The sequence below is a fragment of the Zingiber officinale genome, chromosome 9A (assembly GCF_018446385.1).
Source record: "Zingiber officinale cultivar Zhangliang chromosome 9A, Zo_v1.1, whole genome shotgun sequence".
NCBI classification, from domain to species: Eukaryota; Viridiplantae; Streptophyta; class Magnoliopsida; order Zingiberales; family Zingiberaceae; genus Zingiber; species Zingiber officinale.
Genome location: NC_056002.1, coordinates 23160085 through 23166787, shown reverse-complemented (window position 1 = coordinate 23166787; position 6703 = coordinate 23160085). Strand labels below are relative to the sequence as shown.

At 40.5% G+C, this 6703-nt stretch overlaps 1 pseudogene; it reads right to left on the bottom strand.

Moving 5' to 3' along the window:
• Nucleotides 1–1460: 1460 nt before the first annotated feature.
• Nucleotides 1461–2342, bottom strand: LOC122019088 (annotated as a pseudogene).
• Between the last annotated feature and the right edge of the window lie 4361 nt (nucleotides 2343–6703).

The following is a 6703-nucleotide window of genomic DNA, read 5'->3' as shown; positions in this document are numbered from 1 at the left end:
CGAAGCCGTTGAGCAGTATATATCAAATAGTGCGTCTGAGAGGGCAGACAGGATTCTCTCATGGTAGAGATAATCCCTTTGCTTAAACCTCTGTAAGGTAGCACTATGTGCAGGTTCCTCTTCATCAGGTGAAGGAGGATCTGTTTCTATAACGGAGAATAGCCCTAGCGTAGTGAGCCAAAATTTCATCCGTTGTTGCCAACGTTTGAAGTTTTGTCCGAAAAATCTCTCGGGTCTGGCGCTAGCCTCATCAGACCCCGTTACCCTATCATTCATCATCTCTATTGATGCTTGCACTAAATTCTCTAAAATTGTTGTTGTAGGAGAGCACTAACACGGTAATATATTTGCACCAAAATAGAAAGCATGCAATAAACAAGTAAATAAAAGAGTAAGATTCAGAAATTGTTATCTTCCGGTTGAAGCATCGGCGTGCTGACTGTCTTTAGAGAATTTATTGCCACCCACGGTGCAGAGGCTCTCCGACAAAATTCTCCCAAGATCTGACAACCACTCGCGTCGTCCGTAGGTGCACTCCAAGACGAACGTCGCACTCGGACTCAACCTTAGCCCGCGGAACCAAGCCTCAGGACAGTGTACGCACACACAGAGAGGGAAGAAGGAGAAGAGCAGACTGTTCGAGAGCTTTAGAATGAGGAACAGAGGCGCAACATTTATTCACTACGAAGCAGTAAACACTGCTTCGCCAGCGAACAAAAGCGTCGGTTCCCTCACACACGGTATACTGCTTCGCCAGCCAACCAAAGCATTGGTTCCCTCACGCGCTAGACAGAACCAAACCGTGCGTCGCTTCCTCACGCGCATGGGACAGAACCAAACCAAACCAAAAATAAACCAGGCCATCTGCAAGCGTGAGGCCCACGAGCTGCGGATTTGAACCTCCCCTGCGTGCGATGATCGCATGCGTCACGCCCGGTTTATGGATTTCCGGCTCGAACCTCCCGAAACCACCTGATTTGGTCTCAGCCCGTGCATGCGTGCAGGTCCACTTAACTTTGCTAAGCAAGCATGGAAGAGCTCCATATATAAGGTCTTCCAACCTTCTTAGCTTAGCAATGTGGGACTAAATGCATACACATATGCATTACTAAAATAACAACAAAAAACTATAAAAAATAGTTTGAAATAAAAACACAGAACTCAACATTATCTTGGTCGAAGAACGGATCAGGAAAGAGGACTAGAAGATCCCATCCCATATATTAATTTATAGATAAATTTATATTTCAAAATATAGCCGAACACTTTATTAAATAATGATTTTTTTATTGTATAAATGTATTATGTTCTTACCCCTAATTCTAATTTCTGAATCAGTCCCTGTGGAGAGAACACTGATTATAATATAATATATTAAGGAGAAGGCGATCACACAGACACTTACATAATAACAAGGATGCAAACATTTTGCCTCCAGGCGTAATCGAGTTGGTACGAATCGCATCACAGGATGCAATCATGTGGAAATGGATTACATGAGGTGAACACCTACCATATGGAAATGGATCACATGAGAGGTGTTGCCACCATGTGGAAATGGCTCAAACGCCACGTCCTTTGATTTGCTGATTGATTGCGGCTTGTGGTGCATGGTGTTTAAGTCAATTTCGATGCTGGCCACCGACGCCCTCGGCACGATCGCCACTAGAACGCTCTCGTCGTCCTCAGTTCTGATGTCCTCCAGCAGGTCCGTGATCCCGAGGCGAAGCGCCGTCTTCAGCTTCTTTTCATTCTCCCGGTGCTTGCGCTTGTGCTTCTGCGGCAAGGTCACGAAGCTTCCGGCGAACTCACTCTCGCCGGGAGTCAGCCCCTCTGTCCCCTCAAGTTCGTTCACGAACAAGTCGAACTTGATGAAGAAGTCTCAGTTGTACTCGATGCCCTCCACCACCAGCACCTCCTCTTCCACCTCCTTCGCCGCCCCGCTCCTTGACACTCTCGGCCGTTTCACCGTGAAGCTCACCGGCAAGTTAAGCACCACCGGGAACCTCGGCTCCTCCACGGTAGAAGCTTTCCGTCTCCCCAGCCGCGGCGGCTCTCTTTGCAGGCGTCGACCGCGACTTCAGCCACGGGATCTCCACCTCCTGGTACGTGTACCGCAGCCGCTTCGTGTCCAGGCAGTCCTTCACCGTGACGCGGACGAGGTCCGTGTTCTCATCGTAGAAGAGGAAGCTGGAGTTGAGAAAGTCCTCATCATCGAAGTCTCGGTGCCGGTAGCCAAGAATATTCTTCCACAGGTACCACACGCGGTCGATGTTGCAGTGGTGCGCGAAGAAGATGGGGTCCCGCGCTGCTGAGCTAGTATAAATTTCCCATGTCCTCATTCAGCCGTGTCTGTTAATAAATGACTCAAAATTAATTATTTAGTGGTGGCAATGAGGGATAGTAATAGTAGTAGGATAGAGTAGTTGAGTTAGTGGGGTGAATTGTGGAGTTAGTAGGTCATGTAGGTAGCTTATAAATAGGTTACATGTTTTATGATTTAATTGAAGCATGAGAGATTATTGTGTTCCACTTGTCCATCTTTATCCTCTTATCCTCACTACAACAAAAACCTTCATAGACATTGGTTTTCCACCGGTGTCCATTTCATTTTCGACCGATGTTTATGAAACCGATGTTAAAAGTCTGCCATTTTAGACATCGGGTTAAAACCGATGTAGTATCACTTAACGACACCGGTCTTCGAATCGGTTATTAACCGGTGTAGTATCACTTAACGACACCGTTTCATCAACGGTGTAAAACCGATGTAATATTGTATGTTAATAACACTAGTTTTGGCAGCGGTAAATGACCGATGTAATATTAGTTAATAACACTGGTTTTGCAGCTGTGGAAAACCGATGTAATATGTATATTTTTTAACAGCACAAATTTGATTTCCGAAACAATGAAAAACCGACAATAAAAAAAAACACAAATATTCACAAATTATACAAATATTCTTCATTCAATAATATCCATAAAATACACAAATATTCACAAATTATATAAATAATCTTCTTACAACAATATCCATAAAATACCCAAACATTCTTTTTACATCAAAAGCTAGCTAATAGATATCAAAATCAAGGTAGAACATTCTTTTAACACATCAAGGTAGAACCACACTTCAAATGTAATCTAACATGCATTCAGCCCACTCGAACCTACTTCATCAATTTCAACTCTGGAGTACTTGAGATTTGTAAACTGTAAAAACACATAAATAATATATTAGTAAACCAAGACTAAAAAGGATATAGCATGCAGAGTATCAGTAGTACAAGATGTTAGCAGTTCCTGCTAACAGAATTATATGCAAAACTATATAAAGAATATTAGGCAGTAAGAGCATGGATAACAATAAGTCTGTCACATACTGATGCTTATAAGGACAACTTAATGCCTATCCCATTGGATAAACTTTCATACACTTGAGCAAACTATTATCCTAGGCATGCATTCCATGCATAAATTTGTAGATATATATGATTCTATCTTATATGTGTTTGCAGCAGATGAAAGAAGGGGTAACAAAATATGTTGCACAAACAAGAAACAAGGAACAAAGTATAACAATAGAGCATTGCCTGCAAACTTGGCTATGAACAAAAAAAGGGAAGATAGTCTACATAGAAATAGATACTTAGAGGACAAGAAGATCCAGAAGGTATGGTCACTTTCACACATCAGTACTTTAACAAACAGAATATTACAAAGGCCAATTATAGGAAGGAGAATTTTACTGAGAAAATAAAGTTGTATCCCATTTCGAGAATAACACGCAGAAATTCTATCCTTCTCCACATCATTGACAAATATCCAGTAGTCTTGTAAATCTTCTCATCTGAGAAATCCATTCCCTCAGTATAAAGAGCAAAACAGTGAGTATGCAAGAATATGCACCTTATGTACGCTTTCTTGTCCAAGGCAATGATTACCAAATGGTCCAGGAGTCTGCGTGTTCCATCTCCTGTCCGAAAACTTTGAAAAAACAAATCTATAATAGAACCAGGAGAAGCCCAGGCAGCATTCAAAGTTGTTAATATTACTGTTTTGTTTTCCATAGCTGCTTCCTTTAGAACTTTCTCAAGCTTAACATCGTTCTTTTCCTGCAAGCAGATATATAATTCTCTATAAAGGAGGAAAATTCACAATTGTTTGCAGGCACACAAGTTAAACGATATAAATTAGGGGGGGGGGGGGGGGGGAATGACTTATTATATTGCATAAAATAGCATAAATCAAGTGATTTACTGATAGCTTAAGCTCATGGGGCAGATAATCATCCAATCGGATTTAACATTGTATTAAGCAGAAGAAACAAAATCAGTCCAGGTACTAGGCTTGTCTACAAATTCAACTTCGCCAAAATGAAGTGTGTTGAGAATATAGCATTCAGAATTCAACATCAAAGGAATGGTAGCTAGAGAGTATCCTAGAAAGTCACAAGGCATAAAAATTTTCAAAACAGTTATAACTTTTCAATAGTTTAGAAACATTATAGACTAAACCCTATTATGTCTAATTGAAATAAGTTGATCGGGAAGGTTAAAATAAGTTAATCAACTTTTCATATATGTTGGATTTACTATAGAAAACTGCTGCATTATGCAGAAAAGACATTCAATCGCACTTTACAGTATCTTAAAGTTTTTCAAGAAGAACAAAATACTCTACAAAAGACTATTGTATACTTCATAAGTAACTCATATCATACACATACTAAGCGCATAATGAAAGTTGTTAAATTGTAGTTAGTCCAACAGAAATGGCTTCATAATTAGCATCAAGAAGTTCACCAAAACACAAATGATTAGGAAGACTAGCATATGAGGAATAGATTTAAATCATGAAACTTCTGACGCAGAAGGTACATGCTGGTCCAACAAAGTTGTACACAATTTAGTTGTTAAAATAAGTGAGATGAAACGTAAAGCAAAAAAATAGTTATGTGCAGAAATACATGTAATAATAAAATCGATGCATAATTGAACATGCCCAAGATACACAGGATCATGACTCACTAAAACGTTGATGTTGTTGCTCAAATGTTATAACACGAGGAGGAAGGAACCCAAAGCCATACATGATAAATATATAGAGCCGAACCTGATCATAGAAGTAACCCAAAGCCATACTATGCAATCTTAAACACTTAAAAGAGAAACATTTTATCACCTGTTTGAGACCAATAATGTAATTCTCTTCCATGACTTTATCCCAATCAAACCTCTCTGCCAAACCATTTAGCAAGTCTGCGATCTGCTCATAATTCATTGGGCGCAAAGTATCAACTTCGAAACCAAACTTTTCATGTTCAGTACCAATTCTGTTTCAGCAAAAAAAACATACAAGTCATCATAACAATATGACCAACGACAGTGAAACGTCTCTTTAAACTTCAAAGATAAACAAAGAGACATCCCTTCCATATGGAATAGAAAAATGAAACAATTCAATAAGTACAAGGAAATTAATTTTCATAAGAAACAACATCGATAAACTATTGATTCCTAGAGGCCAGCTCCATGGATTTTTTTTCTCAACATTGACCTCTATGTAAGGAAATGAATGGAAAAAAAAAACAAATTCATAAACAAGGAGCCTTAAATAAGGAAATAAAGCAGTTTATTCAGGGTACAATAAATGGACAAGATTGATTTGCAATATTAATACGAAGGAAAAAAATCTTCTTTGTTCCTGTACTTCACAAGGATACTAGGACAGTAACTAATACAACCAGCCAAGTCTTCCTCGACTTAGATAATTAACAGGATATGTATTTAGTTCCTACAGAATTCCATATACTAATCATTCAAAGAAAACTTAAAAAAAAAACATAATAATTGGAAAGGAGAAACAAAATCACATCAATAGAGATCCTGTATAAACTTTTGTACACCAAATGCATGATCAGAGGCAATTCATATTTATCCACCAACGATCCCAGGAAGGACTAGCAGGCATAGCAGAAAAGCCAGATGAAGAGTATATACCTCCATTTCTGCTTGGGCTTGCAACCCGAAGCGAGATACCTCACAAGATCGGAGTAGAAACCGACACCAAATTGACCAATCATGCTCACATCCACGCTGGCTTGGAGTGCCTCCATGAACTCCTTGGTGCCAGACCGTGCGATAGTGCCCAAATTGTTCACTAGATCTCCTTGGTGCCAGACCGTGCGATAGTGTCCGGTTTTAGTATTGTTCTTGATGAACACTTTCCATGGGCGGGTAGGGTGAGAGGAGGCCTATGTTTTGAGTCACGAAAAGGTAAGGTTTGACTTCATTGAAAGCACAGAGGCGGAGGAGACGTCGAGAGGAGATGGGTGTTCAGGTCGCTGGGACGTGGTCCGCCTCCACTACGTCGTCGCAGGCCGCCGTCTTCGCTGCCGTTGTCTCCACCGTTGTGTCCGGCAAGCGGAAGGGCATCGTGGGCTGCACGTTCCTTGGGGCTGGCGAATCGGCCAGACTACTGCGGACTCGGTCGATGGAGGTTGGGGGAGGCAGAGGAAGGCATCCGCTTGGACATGGCTACTGCACAAAAGCTTTTAAAATTAGATATTCGCACTCCATATTTACAGAGTTACAGTAAGTAATAAACAAGAAAGTATCTAGCAAAAGATAGAATCTAGAAACGTTCTGTCTTTTTTCATCCTTTTGTGTGTGCGTGTGTTTGAATCCATGAATCAACA